Raw genomic sequence first — 24,276 nt, forward strand, 5'->3', positions numbered from 1 at the left:
GTTACCAAATTAGTAGCAAAACACTTTGCTGAGTTGGGAGAGATCACCAAGGAGCTGAACCAAGCTGTCGAGGATAAGAAAACCCTCGAACAAATGAGGAGAGATGCTAGCACAGATTCTGAAAGAAAGAGACTGAATAAGGAGATTCTTGAGCTCACCAAAGCCCTCACTATTATGCAGAACAACAAGATTGAGTGGCACTCAAGGATGAAGACAGATGTTCCTTAGCTGTGTTATTGATGAAATGAAGAGATTGAATGCCACACAAAACTTTCGCGACAAAGAGAAAAAGCAGAGAAGCGTCAGAAAGCAAAGGCAAGAGCCGGCAAATAAAAGGCAATCTCAAATTGCCATATTCAGAATGTTGCAACCCATGCTCCTATTGACAAAAGTACTCCTCTGCAACATATACCACCATCCCCTCTTCGCAAGGAAGAAACCATGCAACAAGCTAAGCCTACGGTAGTTATCATTCCTACCTCAGAAGCTCAAGAATCTGATGTGGTGGATATCTTTCTGAACAAGACTGTCGCTGAAAATATCCGGCCTGAGCAACATGCCTTTGAAGAGAAAATTGATGAAGAAATAAAGGTTGAAAAGGTTGTTCCATCGCCAGCAAGGGATATACAAGTTGAGCCGTCCGGATCCTACAAGGAGGATCATAAGGTTGAGGGGGAGCAAGATGCTTCCCGAGGAAATACCACACCGGTCAACTCATCTGGTGGCCCCAGCCAGATGGAGGTTGATCCTGCTCCTGGTTCTTTGGCTTCATAGCTAGAACAGGAAGAAGAGAAACATGAAGAGCCCATGGCTCACGAGCAAGCCGTACCACATGTTCTGCCCCAGGAGACCGTAAAAGATGTTGCCGTAACTCAAGTATCCGAAGAGGCTGTTACACCTCCAAATTTTGAAAGTTCACAGAAGGAAAAGGTGCTAGTGCATGGAAGTCAAAATACCACCGAAGGAGTTCTAGCGAAGGAAAATGAAGGCCAGACAAGTGCCCCAAAGCCGTCTGCTCAAGAGAAAATGAAACAACCCCTTGCTCCACTTAAGCCCATCGATGAAAATGTTCCAGCATCTAATGATGTTCAACCGATGGAAATTAGCGATGAAGAATATCGGACAAATTCCCAGGAAACATTTCCTTTGTTCCTTGCTAAATATGGCCCTAATGGCCCTACATTAAATCAAGAGCTTCATTTGGTGAAGCTAGCCTTCTTTGGGACCAGTCCATATGAAGGTGAGAAAACTTCAGTGTGACCCATGTTTTGGACCGAAGAACAAGCGGTGTATTATGCTCGAATCCTATTCACCAAGATTAGAATATTCAATCACAAGATATTAAACTTCGCTGAGCTCGAATAAATGCCCCGTTTCTGAAGGAAATATGCCCTAGAGGCAATAATAAAGTTATTATTTATTTCCTTATATCATGATAAATGTTTATTATTCATGCTAGAATTGTATTATCCGGAAACATAATACATGTGTGAATACATAGACAAACATAGTGTCACTAGTATGCCTCTACTTGACTAGCTCATTTATCAAAGATGGTTATGTTTCCTAGCCATGGACAAAAGAGTTGTCATTTGATTAACGGGATCACATCATTGGGAGAATGATGTGATTGACTTGACCCATTCCGTTAGCTTAGCACTTGATCGTTTAGTATGTTGCTATTGCTTTCTTCATGACTTATACATGTTCCTATGAATATGAGATTATGCAACTCCCGTTTACCGGAGGAACACTTTGTGTGCTACCAAACGTCACAACGTAACTGGGTGATTATAAAGGAGCTCTACAGGTGTCTCCGAAGGTACATGTTGGGTTGGCGTATTTCGAGATTAGGATTTGTCACTCCGATTGTCGGAGAGGTATCTCTGGGCCCTCTCGGTAATGCACATCACAATAAGCCTTGCAAGCAATGTGACTAATGAGTTAGTTGCGAGATGATGTATTACGTAACAAGTAAAGAGACTTGCCGGTAACGAGATTGAACTAGGTATTGGATACCGACGATCGAATCTCGGGCAAGTAACATACCGATGACAAAGGGAACACCGTATGTTGTTATGCGGTCTGACCGATAATAATCTTCGTAGAATATGTGGGAGCCAATATGAGCATCCAGGTTCCGCTATTGGTTATAGACCGGAGACGTGTCTCGGTCATGTCTACATAGTTCACGAACCCGTAGGGTCCGCACGCTTAAGGTTTCGATGACAGTTATATTATGAGTTTATGAGTTTTGATGTACCGAAGGAGTTCAGAGTCGCGGACGAGATCGGGGACATGACGAGGAGTCTCGAAATGGTCTATATGTAAAGATTGATATATTGGACAACTATATTCGGAGTTCGGAAAGGTTCCGAGTGATTCAGGTATTTTTCGGAGTACTGGAATGTTACGGGAATACGTATTGGGCCTTATTGGGCCATACGGGAAAGAAGGAAAAGGGCCTCAAGGGTGGCCGCACCCCTCTCCTTGGTCTGGTCCGAATTGGACTAGGGAAGGGGGCGCCCCCTTCCTTCCTTCTCCTTTTCCCTTCCTCTTTTCCTATTCCATATGGGAGGTGGAATCCTACTAGGACTAGGGAGTCCTAGTAGGAATCCACACTTGGTGCGCCCCCTCCTAGGGCCGGCCTCCTCCTCCCTTGCTCCTTTATATACGGGGGCAGGGGGCACCCCATGACACACAAGTTGATCTTCGTGATCGTTCCTTAGCCGTGTGCGGTGCCCCCCTTCCACCATATTCCACCTTGGTCATATCGTTGCGGTGTTTAGGCGAAGCCCTGCATCGGTAGAACGTCATCATCGTCACCACGTCGTCGTGCTGACGGAAGTCATCCCCGACACCCTGCTGGATCGGAGTCCGGGGATCTTCATCGAGCTGAATGTGTGCTGAACTCGGAGGTGCCGTACGTTCGGTGCTTGGATCGGTCGGATCGTGAAGACGTACGACTACATCAACCGCGTTGTCATAACGCTTCCGCTTATGATCTACGAGGGTACGTGGACAACACTCTCCCCTCTCGTTGCTATGCATCACCATGATCTTGCGTGTGCGTAGGAATTTTTTTGAAATTACTACGTTCCCTAACAGTGGCATCCGAGCCTAGGTTTTATGCGTAGATGTTATATGCACGAGTAGAACACAAGTGAGTTGTGGGCGATACAAGTCATATTGCTTACCAGCATGTCATACTTTGGTTCGGCGGTATTGTTGGATGAAGCGGCCCGGACCGACATTACACGTACGCTTACGCGAGACTGGTTCTACCGACGTCCTTTGCACATAGATGGCTGGCAGGTGTCTGTTTCTCCAACTTTAGTTGAACCGAGTGTGGCTACGCCCGGTCCTTGCGAAGGTTAAAACAGCACTAACTTGACAAACTATCATTGTGGTTTTGATGCGTAGGTAAGAATGGTTCTTACTCAGCCCGTAGCAGCCACGTAAAATTTGCAACAACAAAGTAGAGGACGGCTAACTTGTTTTTGCAGGGCATGTTGTGATGTGATATGGTCAAGACGTGATGCTTTAGTGTCTGAGATGATCATGTTTTGTAACCGAAGTTATCGGCAACTGGCAGGAGCCATATGGTTGTCGCTTTATTGTATGAAATGCAAACGCCCTGTAATTGCTTTACTTTATCACTAAGCGGTAGCGATAGTCGTAGAAGCAATAGATGGCGTAACGACAACGATGCTATGATGGAGATCAAGGTGTCACGCCGGTGACGATGGTGATCACGACGGTGCTTCGGAGATGGAGATCACAAGCACAAGATGATGATGGCCATATCATATCACTTATATTGATTGCATGTGATGTTTATCCTTTATGCATCTTATCTTGCTTTGATTGATGGTAGCATTTTAAGATGATCTCTCACTAAAAATTATCAAGAAGTGTTCTCCCTGAGTATGCACCGTTGCAAAAGTTCTTTGTGCTGAGACACCACGTGATGATCGGGTGTGATAGGCTCTACGTTCAAATACAACGGGTGCAAAACAGTTGCACACGCGGAATACTCAGGTTAAACTTGACGAGCCTAGCATATAACAGATATGGCCTCGGAACACGGAGACCGAAAGGTCGAACGTGAATCATATAGTAGATATGATCAACATAGTGATGTTCACCATTGAAACTACTCCATCTCACGTGATGATCGGACATGGTTTAGTTGATTTGGATCACGTGATCACTTAGATGACTAGAGAGATGTCTGTCTAAATGGGAGTTCTTAAGTAATATGATTAATTGAACTTAAATTTATCATGAACTTAGTCCTGGTAGTATTTTGCAAATTATGTTGTAGATCAATAGCTTGCGTTGTTGCTTTCATATGTTTATTTTGGTATGTTCCAAGAGAAAATTGTGTTGAAAAATGTTAGTAGCAATGATGCAGATTGGATCCGTGATCCGAGGTTTATCCTCATTGCTGCACAGAAAAATTATGTCCTTGATGCACCGCTAGGTGACAGACCTATTGCAGGAGCTGATGCAGACGTTATGAACGTTTGGCTAGCTCAATATGATGACTAGATAGTTTTGTGCACCATGCTTAACGGCTTAGAATCGAGACTTCAAAGACGTTTTGAACGTCATGGACCATATGAGATGTTCCAGGAGTTGAAGTTAATATTTCAAGAAAATACTCGACTTGAGAGATATGAAGTCTCCAACAAGTTCTATGGCTAAAAGATGGAGGAGAATCGCTCAACTAGTGAGCATGTGCTCAGATTTTCTGGGTACTACAATCGCTTGAATCAAGTGGGAGTTAATCAGCCAGATAAGATAGTGATTGACAGAGTTCTCTAGTCACCATCACCAAGTTAGTAGAACTTTGTGATGAACTATAGTATGCAAGGGATGACGAAAACGATTCCCGAGCTCTTCGTGATGTTGAAATCGACGAAGGTAGAAATCAAGAAAGAGCATCAAGTGTTGATGGTTGACAAGATCACTAGTTTCAAGTAAAGGGCAAAGGGAAAGAAACGGAACTTCCACTAGAATGACAAGCAAGTTGTCACTCCCACGAGGAAGCCCAAAGCTAAACCAAAGCCTGAAACTGAGTGCTTACACTGCAAAGGAAATGGTCACTGGAAACGGAAATACCCTGAATATTTGGTGGATAAGAAGGATGGCAAACTGAACAAGGTTATATTTGATATACATGTTATTGATGTGCACCTTACTAGTGTTTATAGTAACCCCTGAGTATTTGATACTTGTTCGGTTGCTAAGATTAGTAACTCGAAACAGGAGTTACAGAATAAACAGAAACTAGTTGAGGGTGAAGTGATGATGTGTGTTGGAAGTGGTTCTAAGATTGATATGATCATCATCGCACACTCCCTATACTTTCGGGATTAGTGTTAAACCTAAATAAATGTTATTTGGCATTTGAGTTAAACATCAATATGATTTGATCATGTTAATTGTGATACGGTTATTCATTTAAAGTCAAAGAATAATTGTTGTTCTGTTTACATGAATAAAACCTTCGATGGTCATACACCCAATGAAAATAGTTTGTTGGATCTCGATCGTAGTGATACACATATTCATAATATTGATGCCAAAAGATGCAAAGTTAATAATGATAGTGCAACTTATTTGTGGCATTGCCGTTTGGGTCATATCAGTGTAAAGCGCATGAAGAAACTCCATAAAGATGGATTTTTGGAATCACTTGGTTATGAATCATTTGATGCTTGCGAACCGTGCCTTTTGGGCAAGATGACTAAAACTCCGTTCTCCGGAACAATGGAACGAGCTACTGCCTTATTGGAAATAATACATACCGATGTATGCGATCCGATGAGTGTTAAGGCTCACGGCGTGTATCTTATTTTCTGACCTTCATAGATGATTTGAGCAGATATGGGTATATCTACTTGATGAAACATAAGTCTGAAATAGTTGAAAAGTTCAAAGAATTTCAGAGTGAAGTGAAAAAATCATCGTAACAAGAAAATAAAGTTTCTAGGATCTAATCGTGGAGACGAATATTTGAGTTATGAGTTTGGTCTTCATTTGAAACAATGTGAAATAGTTTCGCAACTCACGCCACCTGGAACACCACAATGTAATGGTGTATCCGAACGTCGTAATCGTACTTTACTAGATATGGTGCGATCTATGATGTCTCTTATCGGTTTACCACTATCGTTTTGGGGTTATGCATTAGAGACAGCTGCATTCACGTTTAATAGGGCACCATCTAACTCCGTTGAGACGACACCGTATGAACTATGGTTTAGCAGTAAACCTAAGCTGTCGTTTCTTAAAGTTTGGAGTTGCAATGCTTATATGAAAAAGTTTTTTAACCTGATAAGCTCGAACCCAAATCGGAGAAGTGCGTCTTCATAGAATACCCAAAGGAAACTATTGGGTACACCTTCTATCACAAATCCGAAGGCAAGTTATTCGTTGCTAAGATGGATCCTTTCTAGAGAAGGAGTTTCTCTCGAAAGAAGTGAGTGGGAGGAAAGTAGAACTTGATGAGGTAATTGTACCTTCTCCCAAATTGGAAAGTTGTTCATCACAGAAGCCAGTTCCAGTGATTCCTACACCAATTAGTGAGGAAGTTAATGATGATGATCATGAAACTTTAGATCAAGTTGCTACCGACCCTCGTAGGTCTTCTAGAGTAAGATCCACACTAGAGTGGTACGGTAATCATGTTCTAGAAGTCATGTTACTAGACCATGATGAACCTACGAACTATGAGGAAGCGATGATGAGCCCAGATTCCACGAAATGGCTTGAGGCCATAAAATCTGAGATATGATCCATGTATGAGAACAAAGTATGGACTTTGATCGACTTGCTCGATGATCAGCAAGCCATGTTAAATAAATGGATCTTCAAGAGGAAGACGGACACTGATAGTAGTGTTACTATCTACTAAGCTTGACTTGTTGCGAAAGGTTTTCAACAAGTTCAAGGTATTGAATACGATGAGATTTTCTCACTCGTATCGAAGCTTAAGTCTGTCTGAATCATGTTAGCAATTGCCACATTTTATGAAATCTGGCAAATGGATGTCAAAACTGCATTCCTTAATGGATTTATTAAAGAAGAGTTGTATATGATGCAACTAGAAAGTTTTTGTCAATCCTAAAGATGCTAACAAAGTGTGCAAGCTCCAGCAATCCATCAATGGACTGGTGCAAGCATCTCAGAGTTGGAATATACGCTTTGATGAGTTGATCGAAGCATATGGTTTTATACGGACTTTTGGAAAGACCTGTATTTACAAGAAAGTGAGTGGGAGCACTACAACATTTCTGATAAGTATATGTGAATGACATATTATTAATTGGAAATGATGTAGAATTTTCTGGAAAGCATAAAGGAGTGTTTGAAAGAAGTTTTTCAAAGAAAGACCTCGGTGAAGCTGCTTACACATTGAGCATCAAGATCTATATAGATAGATCAAGAAGCTTGATAAGTTTTTCAATGAGTACATACCTTGATAAATTTTTTGAAGTAGTTCAAAATGGAACAGTCAAAGAAAGAGTTCTTGCCTGTGTTGCAAGGTGTGAAGTTGAGTAAGACTGAAAACCCGACTATGGCAGAAAATAGAAAGAGAATTAAAAGTCATTCCCTATGCCTTAGTCATAGGTTCTATAAAGTATGCTATGTTGTGAACCAGACCTATTGTATACCTTGCTCTGTGTTTGGCAAAGGAATACAATTTTGATCTAATATTAGATCACCGGACAGCGGTCAAGAATATCCTCAGTGAGGACCAAGGAAATACTTCTTGATTATGGAGGTGATAAAAGATCCCGTCGTAAAAAGTTACATCGGTGCAAGCTTTTACACCGATCCAGATGACTCTAAGTCTCAATCTCGATACATATTGAAAGTGGGAGCAATTAGCTAGAGTAGCTCCATGCAGAGCATTGTAGACATAGAATATTTGCAAAATACATACGGCTCTGAATGTGACAGACCCGTAGACTAAACTTCTCTCACGAGTAAAACATGATCATACCTTAGTACTCTTTGGGTGTTAATCACATAGCGATGTGAACTAGATTATTGACTCTAGTAAACCCTTTGGGTGTTGATCACATGACGATGTGAACTATGGGTGTTAATCATATACAGATATGAATATTGGTGTTAAATCACATGATGATGTGAACTAGATTATTGACTCTAGTGAGTGGGAGACTGAAGGAAATATGCCATAGAGGCAATAGTAAAGTTATTATTTATTTCCTTATATCATGATAAATGTTTATTATTCATGCTAGAATTGTATTAACCGGAAACATAATACATGTGTGAATACATAGACAAACATAGTGTCACTAGTATGCCTCTACTTGACTAGCTCGTTTATCAAAGATGGTTATGTTTCCTAGCCATGGACAAAAGAGTTGTCATTTGATTAACGGGATCACATCATTGGGATAATGATGTGATTGACTTGACCCATTCTGTTAGCTTAGCACTTGATCGTTTAGTATGTTGCTATTGCTTTCTTCATGACTTATACATGTTCCTATGACTATGAGATTATACAATTCCCGTTTACCGGAGGAACACTTTGTGTGCTACCAAACGTCACAACGTAACTGGGTGATTATAAAGGAGCTCTACAGGTGTCTCCGAAAGTACATGTTGGGTTGGCGTATTTCAAGATTAGGATTTGTCACTCTGATTGTCGGAGAGGTATCTCTGGGCCCTCTCGGTAATGCACATCACTATAAGCCTTGCAAGCAATGTGACTAATGAGTTAGTTGCGAGATGATGTATTACGTAATGAGTAAATAGACTTGCCGGTAAAGAGATTGAACTAGGTATTGGATACCGACGATCGAATCTCGGGCAAGTAACATACCGATGACAAAGGGAACAACGTATGTTGTTATGCGGTCTGACCGATAAAAATCTTCATAGAATATGTGGGAGCCAATATGAGCATCCAGGTTCCACTATTGGTTATTGACCGGAGACGTGTCTCGGTCATGTCTACATAGTTCTCGAACCCGTAGGGTCCGCACGCTTAAGGTTTCGATGACAATTATATTATGAGTTTATGAGTTTTGATGTACCGAAGGAGTTCGGAGTCCCGGATGAGATCGGGGACATGACGAGGAGTCTCTAAGTGGTCTATTTGTAAAGATTGATATATTGGACGACTATATTCAGAGTTCAGAAAGGTTCCGAGTGATTCGGGTATTTTTCGGAGTACCGGAGAGTTACGGGAATATGTATTGGGCCTTATTGGGCCATACGGGAAAGAAGGAAAAGGGCCTCAAGGGTGGCCGCACCCCTCCCCTTGGTCTGGTCCAAATTGTACTAGGGAAGGGGAGCTCCCCCTTCGTTCCTTCTCCTTTTCCCTTCCTCTTTTCCTATTCCATATGGGAGGTGGAATCCTACTAGGACTAGGGAGTCCTAGTAGGACTCCACACTTGGTGCGCCCCCTCCTAGGGCCGGCCTCCTCCTCCCTTGCTCCTTTATATACGGGGGCAGGGGGGCACCCCATGACACACAAGTTGATCTTTGTGATCGTTCCTTAGCTGTGTGCAGTGCCCCCCTCCACCATATTCCACCTCGGTCATATCGTTGCGGTGTTTAGGCGAAGCCCTGCATCGGTAGAACATCATCATCGTCACCGCACCGTCGTGCTGATGGAACTCATCCCCGACACCCTGCTGGATCGGAGTCCGGGGATCGTCATCGAGCTGAACGTGTGCTGAACTCGGAGGTGCCGTACGTTCGGTGCTTGGATCGGTCGGACCGTGAAGACGTACGACTACATCAACCGCGTTGTCATAACGCTTCCGCTTATGGTCTACGAGGGTACGTGGACAACACTCTCCCCTCTCGTTGCTATGCATCACCATGATCTTGCGTGTGCGTAGGAATTTTTTTGAAATTACTACGTTCCCTAACAGTTTCCACCATGCAATCGAGCATATTGAACATTCCCTCCTGAAAGGCTTCATGCGCTTCAACCATGGCTGGAATCAAGAGGTTATCCATCAGTTATATGCTACATTGTACATCTCAGGAGAGCTTGGAGATAGCTCCACATTAATTCTAGAGTGGATGACTGGTAGGGAAAAGATCAAATGCTCAGCAGATTAGTTTTTGGCAAGGCTAAATCTTCCTTGGTGTGTGATAACCCACAAGTATAGGGGATCACAACAGTTTTCGAGGGTAGAGTATTTGACCCAACTTTATTGATTCGACACAAGGGTAGCCAAAGAATATTTTCAAGTATTAGCAGCTGAGTTGTCAATTCAACCACACCTGGAGATTAACTATATGCAACAAAGTGATCAATAGCAAAAGTAGTATGATAGTTTTGATAGCAATGGTAACAGCAATAGTAATAGTAACGGTGATAGCAATGATTTTGTAGCAAGTGTAACAGTAACAACAACAGTAGTAACTTAGCAATATAAATATATAGGAAATTCGTAGGCATTGGATCGGTAGATTCGTTAGGTGATATTCATAATATAACAATCATAACCTAGGGCGACATGAAACTAGCTCCAATTCATAAATATAATGTAGGCATGTATTCCGTAAATAATCATACGTACTTATGGAAATAACTTGCATGACATCTTTTGTCCTACCCTCCCATGGCAGCGGGGTCCATATGGAAACTAAGGGATATTAAGGCCTCCTTTTAATAGAGAACCAGAAAAAAGGTATTAACACATGGTGAATACATGAACTCCTCAAACTATGGTCATCACCGGAAATTATCCCGAATACTATCACTCCAGGGTTTACAGATCATAACACGTAATAGGTGAATATGACTTGCAAGATCAGATCTAGAACATAGATATGATGGTGATAACATAAACGGTTCAGATCTGGAATCATGGCACTGATAACCCACAAGTATAGGGGATCGCAACAGTTTTCGAGGGTAGAGTATTCAACCCAAATTTATAGATTCGAGACAAGGGGAGCCAAAGAATATTTCAAGGTATTAGCAACTGAGTTGTCAATTCAACCACACATGGAGATTAATTATCTGCAGCAAAGTGATCAGTAGAAAAGTAGTTTGATAGTTTTGATAATAGTAGCAGCAGCAATGGTAATGGTAACAGTGATAGAAGTAATTTGGTAGCAAGTGTAACAGTAACAACGGCAGTAGTAACTTAGCAAGATCAATATAGGACAAATTCGTAGGCATTGGATCGGTGACTTGTTGGATGATATTCATCATGAGACAGTTATAACTTAGGGCGATACGGCACTAGCTCCCGTTCATCGATATAATGTAGGCATGTATTCCATAAATAGTCATACGTGCTTTATTAAAAGAACTTGCATGACATCTTTTGTCCTACCCTCCCGTGGCAGCGGGGTCCATATTGGAAACTAAGGGATAATAACACCTCCTTTTAATAGAGAACCGGAAAAAAGCATTAACACATAGTGAATACATGAACTCCTCAAACTACGATCATCACCGAGAGTGGGCCTGGTTGTTGTCACTCCGGGGTTGTCGGATCATAAAAGTAGTAGGTGCCTATAACTTGCAAGATCAGATCAAAACATGGATATAATGATGAATTCATAAACGGTTCAGATATGAGTTCATGGCACCCGGGCCCAAAGCGACAAGCATTAAGCATAGCAAAGTCATAGCAACATCAATCTAAGAACATAGTGGATACTAGGGATTGGGCCCTAACAAAACTAACTCGATTACATGATGAATCTCATCCAACTCCTCACCGACCAGCGAGCCTACGAAGGAATTACTCACTCCCGATGGGGAGCATCATGGAATTGGCGATGGAGAAGGGTTGGTGATGACGAAGAATGAAGATCCCCCTCTCCGGAGCCCCAAACGTACTCCAGATCTGCCCTCCCGAGGAAGAACAGGGCTTGGCGGCGACCCCGTCTTGTGGATCGAGATAATTCTTTCTCCCTGATTTTTTTCTAGAATAATGTGAATTTATAGTATCAGGGGGGTCATCAGCGGGGCCACCAGGTGGGTACAGCACACTTGGGCGGGCCAGGAGAGGGGGGCGTGCCCTGGTGGGTTGTGCCCACCCAGGTGCCCCTCTATGGCAGGTCTTGGCTCCAGAAATTCTTATTACTGATATAAAAAATCCTCGCAAAGTTTCGTTCCGTTCCGAGAACTTTTATTTCTGCACAAAAACAACACCATGGTAGTTCTGCTGAAAACAGCGTCAGTCCAGGGTTAGTTTCATTCAAATCATGCAAATTAGAGTCCAAAGCAACAGTAAAAGCGTGAGAAAAATTAGATATGTTGGAGACGTATCAGGCACCCGGGCCCAAAGTGACAAGCATTAAGCATGGCAAAGTCATAACAACATCAATCTCAGAACATAATGGATACTAGGGATCAAGCCCTAACAAAACTAACTCGATTACATGATGAATTACTCACGCACGATGGTGAGCATCATGGAATTGGCGATGAAGGAGGGTTGGTGATCACGAAGATCGAAGATCCCCCTCTCCAGAGCCCCAAGTGGACTCCAGATATGGCCTCCCAATGAAGAACAGGAGGTGGCGGCGGCTCCGTATCGGGAAATGAGATAATTCTTCCTCCCCGATTTTTTCTCCGAAAATGTGAGTTTATAGCATCAGAGATAGGGTCTGCGAGGCCACCAGGTGAGCACAACCCACCTGGCCGCACCAGGAGGGGGTGCGCCCTGGTGGGTTGTGCTCCCCCAGGGAACCTCCCTCCTGTGGTTCTTGGCTTCGGTATTTTTCTTTTATTGTATAAAAATTATCCAAAAAGTTTTGTTCCTTTCTGAGAACTTCTATTTCTGCACAAAAACAACACCATGGTGGTTCTGCTGAAAACAGCACCAATCCGGGTTAGTTTCATTCAAATCATGCAAATCAGAGTGCAAAACAAGAGTAAAAGTGTTAGGAAAAGTAGATACGACGGAGACGTATCAACTCCCCAAAGCTTAAACCTTTGCTTGTCTTCAAGCAATTCTGTTGATGAACTGAAAGTGAAAAAGAAATATTTTACGAACTCTTTTGCTCTTGCTTAAATAAATAAGCTTAAGTAGCACCCAGGTTTTCAGCAAAGATCATGATTAACCATAGCAGCAATAACTCTTAAAAATTATATAACTCATAGCGGAAATATTTTTGGAGTTTTTTAGTTCTTCTTGAAGAAGGCAAATTAAAAGTAAGAAAAACAAAAACGAGAAAAACTATTTACACGGGAAAGCTCCCAACAAGCAAGAAGAATAAACGATAAATAATTTTGGGTTTTCTTTTAATACTATAGCTAATTAAACTAGAAAGAAAAACCGAAAAGAAGCAAGAAATATTTTTAGGTTTTCTCAAAGTTTTTCAAACACACAAGAAGAAAGCGAGAAAACAAATCTAAAATGGATGATACAATGAAAAAGTGTGAACACCAAAAATTGGAATGAAATGTGTGAACATGAATATAATGTCGGTGGAAACACGTACTCCCCCAAGCTTAGGATTTTGGCCTAGTTTGGTAATCAGCATCCGTAGTAACCGTTCGGCCCCATCTTGAAATGATGTGGAGCAGGCACCTGAGTGTCCCACTCCTGAGGCTCCTCCTCTTCTACTGCCTAGGCGTTCTGGTAGGTAATGATGTTGTCTGGCATGATCCTGTATCCACCCCTGGCAATAGAATCAAACAAAGTAGGTGCAGGCAACGGGATAATATCATGGGTGTCCTCACTGAAGACCATGTTGTAAGGAATATTAATAATAGAATCATTATTGTCAATAAAATGGTGGTCTTTCATCGCCTGGCGATCCAAATATACCTTGGGTAAACGATAATCATTTTGGAAAATCTGAATGTTAAAGTGACTCTCTAAACAAGTAGCATAAATCCCGCCATGATTTTTTACCTTGGCCCCGTTAAGGTGCAGATGACGTGCAACAATGGCCCTTAGGCTATAAGAGTTATCGCCGTATAGTGCATGTAAGATGGCGAAGTCAGGAGCACAAAGTGCACCGACTTTCTCTCTAGCGATTAAACACCTAGCAATGAATAGAGAAAAATAATGCACAACAGGAAACTGCAAACTAGTAGAGTGACACTTGACACGCCTCTTTCATCTCCCACTGATAGAGTGCGATAAAAGTCCTCAAACTCTGAAGGCCTAGGCTCTCTTATTTCCCCGTCGGAAAGGATCAAGCATACATCGCAAAAATCAGTGAGTGGCATCTGACGGGTTTCAGCATATAAATTAAACTGCACCTCATGGGGGTTATACCTACTAAGAAAATGGAAGCTTTGCACAAAGGAATTTGTAAGGAGATGTTATTCTTCACACTCATCTACGATGAAGTCGGTGAGCCCAGCATTAGCAGCAAATTGTGTGGAACACGACTCCATCCATGAGGGGGTTGTGCGGCCATCGCACGGCCGCACCTCCGCCCTCCTCCGGGTATGGAGGTCACTGTCCGACGATTCCCCAATGACTCCCTTAGAGCTCTTCTTGGAAGAAAACTTCCTAAAGATACTCATCTTATTCCTATAAATAAAATTCTGAAAATTTTTAGTCCACAAAAAATTTGTTAACAAAACTTCACAAGATGGATAGCAACTACTCATAAGCATGCATAGAGGCTATACTGAGCATTCAAACTACTTAGAACTCTAAGAATTGAACATGCAAGCTCATCTACAGCAGTACCAAGAGTAGCTAATTATTCAAAATATAATCCACTATAGCAAAAACTAATTGGGCCAATGGAGGAGTCACATACCAAGTAGTAATCCCCCAAAACAGTTTCAAAAACGGAGCTTCGAGCAAAGAGATCGAAATCCACGGGTTTGAGAGCAAGAACACGAGAGATAGAGCAATGGTGATTTTTTCTGGAGGTAGGTGATGACATGGGCTAAAGAGATAAGTGAGGGAGCCCATGTGGGGACCACAACCCACCAGGGCGCGCCTAGGCTGCTGGCACACCCAGGTGGGTTGTGCTCACCTGGTGTACCCCCCTCTGATGTTATTTGCACCAAAAATTCAGAAATATTCAGAAAAAATCGTATTAAATTTTCAGGACATTCTGAGAACTTTTATTTGTGGGTCATTTTTTTATTGCACGAAAAATCCAAAAAATAGGATAAACATGACATTTTATTTTATTTAACTAAGAAAGACAAAAAACAAAAGATAAGGACAGAATGTAGTGCCCACTAAAGTCATCAGCTTCATGTTGGGAAAAGTAGCATGCAATTTCAAAAAATAAATCCTACGTGTTGGGGAACATAGCATGCAATTTTAAAAAAATCCTATGATCACACAAGATCTATCTAGGAGATGCATAGGAACAAGAGGGGGAGAGTGTGTCCACGTATCCTTGTAGACGAAAAGCGTAAGCATTATGTAACACGGTTGATGTAGTCGAACGTCTTCATGATCCAACCGATCCAAGTACCAAACGTATGGCACCTCCGTGTTCAGCACACGTTCAGCTCGATGACGTCCCTCGAACTCTTGATCCAGTAGAGGGTCGAGGGAGAGTTTCATTAGCACAACAACGTGGCGACAGTGATGGTGATCTGATCCATGCAGGGCTTTGCCTAAGCACTATGACGCTATGACCGGAGGCGTAAACTGTGGAGGGGGCACCACACACGGCTAAGAGAAATCTTGGTCTGCCTTTGGAGTGCCCCTTGCCCACGTATATAAAGGAGGGGGCGAGAGGCCGGCAGATTTGCCCCCTTTCATTTCTTCCACCGGAGGGAACAGGAAGGAGAGGGAGAGGGAAAGGGAAGGGTGGCGCCACCCCCTCGTCCTTGTCCTATTCAGACTCTCTAGGGGGAGGGTGCGGCCACCCTTCGCGGGTTTCCCTCTCTCTCCCTTAGGCCCATGTTGGCCCAACACTTCCCCGGGGGTTTCCGATAACCTCCCGGTGCTCTGGAAAAATACCCGAATCACTCAGAACCATTCTGATGCCCGAATACAACCTTCGAATATATGAATATTTACCTCTTGACTATTTCAAGACTCCTTGTCATGTCCGTGATCTCATCCAGGACTCCGAACAAACTTAGGTCACCAAAACACATAACTCATAATACAAATCATCATCGAACATTAAGCGTGCGGACCCTATGGGTTCGAGAACTATGTAGACATGACCGAGACACATCTCCAGTCAATAACCAATAGCGGAACCTGGATGCTTATATCGGTTCCTACATATTCTACGAATATCTTTATCGGTCAAACCGCATAACAACATACGCCATTCCCTTTGTCATCGGTATGTTACTTGCCCGATATTCGATCGTCGGTATCATTATACCTAGTTCAATCTCGTCGCCGGCAAGTCTCTTTACTCATTCCGTAATGCATCATCCCTCAACTAACTCATTAGTCACATTGCTTGCAAGGCTTATAGTGATGTGCATTACCGAGAGGGCCCAGAGATACCTCTCCGATACACGGAGTGACAGATCCTAATCTTGATCTATGCCAACCCAACAAACACCTTCGGAGACACCTGTAGAGCATCTTTATAATCACCCAGTTATGTTGTGATATTTGATAGCACACAAGGTGTTCCTCCGGTATTCGGGAGTTGCATAATCTCATAGTCAGACGAATATGTATAAGTCATGAAGAAAGCAATAGCAATAAAACTAAATGATCATAATGCTAAGCTAACGGATGGGTCTTGTCCATCACATCATTCTCCAATGATGTGATCCCGTTCATCAAATGACAACACATGTCTATGGTCAGGAAACTTTAACCATCTTTGATTAATGAGCTAGTTAAGTAGAGGCATACTAGGGACACTCTGTTTTGTCTATGTATTCACACATGTACTAAGTTTCTGGTTAATACAATTCTAGCATGAATAATAAAAATTTATCATGATATAAGGAATATAAATAACAACTTTATTATTGCCTCTAGGGCATATTTCCTTCAGTCTCCCACTTGCACTAGAGTCAATAATCTAGATTACATAGTAATGATTCTAACACCCATGGACTCTTGGTACTGGTCATGTTTTGCTCGTGGAAGAGGCTTAGTCAACGGGTCTGCAACATTCAGATCCATATGTATCTTGCAAATCTCTATGTCTCCCTCCTTGACTAGATCACGGATGGAATTGAAGCGTCTCTTGATGTGTTTGGTTCTCTTGTGAAATCTGGATTCCTTCGCCAAGGCAATTGCTCCAGTATTGTCACAAAAGATTTTCATTGGACCCGAAGCACTAGGTATTAAACCTAGATCGGATATGAACTCTTTCATCCAGACTCCTTCATTTGCTGCTTCCGAAGTAGCTATGTACTACGCTTCACACGTAAATCCCGCCACGATGCTCTGGCTGGAACTACACCAACTTATAGCTCCACCATTCAATATAAATACATATCCGGTTTGTGACTTTAAGTCATCCGGACCAGTGTCAAAGCTTGCATCGATGTAACCATTTACGACAACAAACATATCCTTAGTCCTTTTCAGGTATTTCAGGATGTTCTTGACAGCTGTCCAGTGATCCACTCCTGGATTACTTTGGTACCTCCCTGCTAAACTTATAGCAAGGCACACATTAGGTCTGGTACACAGCATTGCATACATGATAGAACCTATGGCTGAGGCATAGGGAATGACCTTCATTTTCTCTCTATCTTCTGCAGTGGTCAGGTATTGAGTCTGACTCAACTTCACACCTTGTAACACAGGCAGGAACCCTTTGTTTGACTGACCCATTTTGAACTTCTCAAAATTTATCAAGGTATGTGCTTTGTGAAAGTCCAATTAAGCGTCTTGATCTATCTCTATAGATCTTGATACCCAATATATAAGCAGCTTCACCGAGGTCTCTCATTGAAAAATTCTTATTCAAGTATCCTGTTATGCTATCCAGAAATTCTGTATTATTTCCAATCAACAATATGTCATCCACATATAATATTAGAAATGCTACAAAGGTCCCACTCACTTTCTTGTAAACAGGCTTCTCCAAAAGTCTGTATAAAACCATATGCTTTGATCACACTATCAAAGCGTATATTCCAACTCCGAGAGGCTTGCACTAGTCCATAAATGGCTCGCTGGAGCTTGCACACTTTGTTAGCACCTTTAGGACTGACAAGACCTTCTGATTGCATCATATACAACTCTTCTTTAAGATATCCATTAAGGAATGCAGTTTTGACATCCATTTGCCAAATTTCATAATCATAAAGGGTTAATTATCCTTTTGCCCTCAGTGGTGTCTCTGTGCTCAGTTTTGCCCTCAGATGCAAATGGTGCTCAGTTTTGCCCCTAGTCCATGCACAGTTACTATGACGAGGCCAAATGGCCATATTTGAGTCCATTCCGTCCGCCAGCGTTAGTGGTTGTGGGTCCGAAGCTTACACGTGGGACCGCGTGGACGTGGGTCCAGAGGTGATATGTAGACCCGTGCAACTAATCCCCAAATCATTCGTAGCTCACTTTGCCCATCCGCTTCCCCGCCGGCCGGCTGCCCTGCGCCGCCACCGCCACTTGCACCGCGGCCAGCACCTGCCCCGCCACTAGCTGCACGGCCTACTCCACCGCTACCTCCTGCGCCTACGCTCCACGGCTACCTGCGATGCCCGCCACCTTCCTGCGATGCCACGGGGGGGGGGGGGGGCGTCCGCCACCTTCTCGGCCCGTGGAGTGGCCTCCTTCCGTGCACCCGGCCGGAGTGCTCAAAGGTGGGGGGCTGCTCGATCTATTTGAACTATGAGGAAGAACCCTAGGGAGAAATGGCGAGCAACGGCGACCTCGGAGTATTTGGCGAGGCAGGCATCGGGCTGGAGATCCACCGCGCCCACGTCTGGGTTCCCGAGGGGTAAGTCTCGCCTCCTGTTTAGATTGAGCTTAGTTGTGCATTTGAACACCCAATTCGAGTAGGTTTGCCCAATTAGTGTGCTGATTGTGTCTCTGTTTTTTGTCGGTTAGGATGGAGTTGCGGTTTGCTTTCTTGATGCAGATTAGAAGGGACCGATGCACGTTCGATGCAAAGGATAAGAAGAAATACCAAGGAGGTTTTGATTATCGGTTGCCAATGGCTAATAATTGGAGTTTCAGACAATTTGGGGATGTAATTTGTAGCCAATATCCTTGGGATTTGCTTGATGAAGTGGTATACAAATACTATGATGGGGAAAAGAAATGGGTGACAGTTAGTAATGATGAAGAGCTAGCTACCATGTTTGTTAGGCATAAAGAGAAAGATAATTTTCATGTGAGGCTGCAAGTTGACGTGCTTGAGCAGGCATTTGGACCTAGAATGACGGGTGCAACATCTCGGGGGGAACCAAGTCGTCATAATGGCATCGCTAGCCAGAATAGTTCAGTTGGTGCACGGCGACGTGGTGGCTTGACAAGTGTGGGCAACAGCAGTAGGGTCCCCCTTGAAGTGGAGCCTGATGACTACAATTCTGGGGTTGATGAAGAGAAGCTATATTCTGATGTTATTAGGAATTTACGACGGGTACCTCGGGCTGATAACCAAGATGAGGCTCACAATGCAGTCCGTGTGGATGATGAAGTGGTGGGTGAGGACGAAGACCTTCTAGCTGTTGAATGGGACCCTTTCAACCCTCATATGGAAGAAGGTACAATTTTTGCATCCATGAATGAGTGTAGAAATGCACTTGTGACATACTGCATCAAGGTAGAACGTACTTTCAAAGTTGACAAGAGCGATCAAGTATGTTACAGAGTGCACCGTCCGACTGAGGGTTGTCCATGGAGGCTGCTTGCATCTAAAATGTGAAATAGCACTAATGTTCAGGTCAAAGTGAACCCTTTTAAGCACACATGCCAGGAATCAACCCTTAGGAAGGATACAATCAGTAGAGCCAAGTCAAGATGGGTGGCCGAAGAAGTAAAGAAGTGGGTGAAAGAAAACCAGCAAGTGGGTCCAAAGTAATTGCAGAAGAACATCAAAGATAAGTTCAAGATAGATTTACCATACATGAGGTTGTTCAATGGTAAACAACATGCTATGGATTCTATTTATGGTAACTGGCAGGAAAGTTTTCAATTGTTGTATTCATTCAAAGGTGAAGTGGAGAGGACAAGCCCAGGTAGTATTGTAGATATTGATCACCACACCGTGGAGTACACATTCAGGGGAGTGACAAAGAGCAAGGAATGCTTTAGGAGGGTTTTTGTCTGCTTTGAGGCTTGTCGCCGGGTTTTTTTGGCAGGCTGCATGCCTTATTTGGCTATTGATGCCACTTTTCTTACAGGGAGGTTTAAAGGACTTTTAGTAGCAGCTTGTGCAGTTGATGCACACAGTTTTGTATTTCCAGTTGCCTACGGTGTGCTGGAGACAGAGTCTAAGGAGAGCTGGTGTCGGTGTCAAAACCGGCGGATCTCGGGTAGGGGGTCCCGAATTGTGCGTCTAGGCGGATGGTAACAGGAGACAAGGGACACGATGTTTTTACCTAGGTTCGGGCCCTCTCGATGGAGGTAAAACCCTACTCCTGCTTGATTAATATTGATGATATGGGTAGTACAAGAGTAGATCTACCACGAGATCGGAGTGGCTAAACCCTAGAATCTAGCCTATGGTATGATTTTTGTTCGTCCTACAGACTAAAGCTCTCCAGTTTATATAGACACCGGAGAGGGCTAGGGTTACACAGAGTCGGTTACAATGGGAGGAGATCTTCATATCGTATCGCCAAGCTTGCTTTCCACGCCAAGGAAAGTCCCATCCGGACACAGGACGGAGTCTTCAATCTTGTATCTTCATAGTCCAGGAGTCCGGCCGAAGGTCATAGTCCGGCCATCTGGACACCCCCTAATCCAGGACTCCCTCAGTAGCCCCTGAACCAGGCTTCAATGACGACGAGTCCGGCGTGCAAGTTGTCTTCGGCATTGCAAGGCGGGTTCCTCCTCCGAATATTACATAGAAGATGTTGAACACCAGGGTAGTGTCGGGCTCTTCAAAATAAGTTCCACATTCCTTTGTAGAGAGAATAATATTTGCATCAATCGGATCTGCTGTTGTATTCCGTGGCATGACATCATGCCATAGCCAGGCTCTGTATTCATTTTATTGTTCCACCTCAGCATGTTTAGCGAGGCGGTTTCCTTGGCACGTCCTGTCAAAGCAGAGATCGCGTCCCCTTATTTCGGGATTCTCATCAATACGAGTGTGGGTAACCCAACCGTGACTTAGGTATGACTCCCTAATTGAAAGCGAGTCTCAAACGGTTACGGGGAGTGCTCTTGGTATTCACCTTCTTTATAAAGGAACCAAGGCCCGGCTCCCTTCTTCTCAAACCAATCAAATCCGCCCCTCGCTTCGAATTCCAACACCCAAAGCTCTAGTTTTAGGCGCTTCGGATCTTCGAAGATGTCCGGCTCCGACCTACAAGGCTGGTGGATGCCTTCCTCCATTATGGAAGAAGATGTGCGAAAGCTAAGAGATGCCAGGTATCTAACCAGCGAAATCTCGCATAGACTGCCTACTCAAGGGCAAGCGGTCCCCGCTCCCCAGCCCGGTGAAAGCGTGGTGTTCGCATCTCACTTCCTTCGGGGGCTAGGCTTCCCAATCGATCCCTTTGTGCGGGGGCTTATGTATTACTACGGGCTGGATTTTCACGACCTAGCTCCGGAGTCCATCCTCCAGATCTCATCATTCATTGTCGTGTGCGAGGCCTTCCTCCATATCACCCCTCACTTCGGATTGTGGCTAAAAACTTTCAAAGTGGAACCGAAAATGATCGAGGGGCAGCACGCTGAGTGCGGAGGGGCTATAATAAGCAAGATGGTCGACGCTCCATGGCCCGAAGGCTCTTTTCAAGAGGAGCTCAGCTTATGGCAACGGGACTGGTTTTACATCACAGCCCCTAGGGGCACCACATGGGTGGCACCGCCTACTTTTCGCTCGGGTCCCCCACCACGGCTGGCATCATGGGTTAATGAAGGACTTATCTGGGGGCCGTCGAAAGACGTGCCCTTGCTGCAGGGCCGTATTCGAGATCTCCTAGAAAGAGATATCAATCTGACCGTGGTGGCGCAAGTCATGGTGATTCGCCGCACACTGCCCTGCAAACGTCGACCTCTCCGCCTGTGGGAATTAAATCCTGAGGGACCACGAGTCCTACAACACTTCATGGGAATGACACCCATGGAGATGTACAAATTGTTCTTCGGATCACAAGCAAGGTGTCCGGATTTGTCCGAGGACGCTGGTCTGAGCTGCAACCGCCCAGATGCTAAAGTAAGTAGCTCCGTATTTGTACATACCATCCATATTTTTATCAAATCTACCCTTTAGCAGAGTTGCCCTTTGAGCAGGAGTGGATAGCAAAGGCTAAGCTTATCAGGTGTCCAGCCCCCTTGCTTGAGACCATGCCGAATCCCATGCTGACCAGGATGCCGGAGGCCGCGCCATTGGCGGAAGGTGAAGGGAGGGACCAAGGAGCTACCGCCTCCATGAAGGAGGCTGTTAGGAAGGGAAGAATCGAAAATTCTCCCGACCAGGGAAAGAAAAGGACTGCCTCTGAAGACCCGGAGGTGATAACCTCAAAACGGGGAAAGAAATCTTCGTCAGAGGATTCGGCACCGGTGGACGCTTCAGCCGAACCGCCCCCTAAAGGGGACCCGCTCTCCCCCGAGGTGTAAGTGAGGGGAGGGGTTCCATAATGAATCACATTCATGTTTTATTCCTGCTGAAAATAACTGAAGCATTATCTTGCAATTCGGATCTCAACCCTTCTCAGCAGAGCTCATCTTCAGGGGATCTTCGTCCGGAGATGATAGAGAGCGAAACGCCTCCCCTTGTTCCACCGTCCTACGATGCTGGCGACCCCGAGGTATCGTCCCGGAGGGCCCTTTCAAGTCCGGACCCTGGGAAAGGCCCTCCGGCACCCTCTTGCGCATCGGCGGGGGTGCTGAAGGATCTACTTGGTAGGGCATCCATCTCAGAAGAACACCGTATGTTGATGGATACGGTGATTGGAAGGATTTCATCCGCAGAAAGCGGATTGTACGAAGCTGCCAGGAGTTTACTAACAGGCTTTGAGGTGTGTAAAAAGGTGTACCTTTTGATAGAGCCGCATATTAAATGTGCCCTGTATGAATAGTAGCCCCTAAGACTCTGTGTGTCGTCATGAATGACGGCGCACAGAGGATCATTATCCTAGGTATAATTTGTCGCTTATTCCATGAAGGTGGCGAGGCGCTCGGTGGCTAGCCGGACTGATGAATCTGCCGAACTAAAGCGGCAACTTGACGTAGCCGATGCCGACATCGCGCTTGTAAATAAGCGGCTAGATGAGGCTCAAGGTATGTTCAAAAGACACCCAGTAATAGGAGCTTGATGCTCGGGCCTTATATATATACTTGATGTAGATGGTGCTGCTGCCGTGGAGAACCTTCAGGCAGAACTTGCCCGAGCCAAGGAGCAAGCAAGGAAAAGTGATGCGGCTGCCGTTAAAGCGGTTGAAGAGCTAAAAGCCGAACAGGCTGCTCACTGCCAGATCAAGAAGGAAATGGCCGAGATGGCCGTAGAATTGAGGGATGCTACCGACCGCTATAGATTGCTTGAACAAAAAGATAGGGCGGCTCAGAAAGATCTTGAAAAGATCACGACCGCAGCCAAGGATACTCGCTCTGCCATGAGGGCGATGAAGGAGGAGCTGCGTCATGCCGGAGATATCACGGCTGGAAAGCCTTATATGCTGCAGATGAAGTTCGGAGAGCCCAAGTATGCTCCATTAGACCGGCAGTGGAGTTCGGACAACGCTTATCTGGATTTGGCCGCAAGTGCGGCGGACGCGACCGAACACTTCCGCAGCCGAGATGACCATAAATTGGAAGAGCTTTTTTGGTCGCAGTACCACAATCCGGAGCGTCCACTGTCGGTCTCCGACCGTTTAGCCGCCTGGGCGGAGCTGAACAAATTATCCGGACTCGCCATGAAATTTGTTGCGAGTCGTCTGTGGCCAGAGAAGCCGGAGCCGAACAGTTATTTGGGCTTGGTAGAACAGTTTCTTAGTTCGGTGCCGCATGCTGATGCAATGAAGAGGTCGGCGTGCATAGAGGGCGCACAGATGGCTCTTGCCCGTGTCAAGACATACTGGGCAGATATGAAGGCCAGTATTGTTGCGTCCCAAGATTCGGACGAAAGCCGAGTACCTGCCAAGCACTATTTTGAGGAAGTTCTTCCTGGCGCTCGTATAATAGAGTCGCAGTGCTCGAAGGATGCTGTGTTCGAATAGCTTATACTATTTGTAAGACGAATTGTGTTTTTATGAAAAAA

The sequence above is a fragment of the Triticum aestivum genome, chromosome 2B, assembly GCF_018294505.1.
Source record: "Triticum aestivum cultivar Chinese Spring chromosome 2B, IWGSC CS RefSeq v2.1, whole genome shotgun sequence".
Classification (NCBI taxonomy): Eukaryota; Viridiplantae; Streptophyta; class Magnoliopsida; order Poales; family Poaceae; genus Triticum; species Triticum aestivum.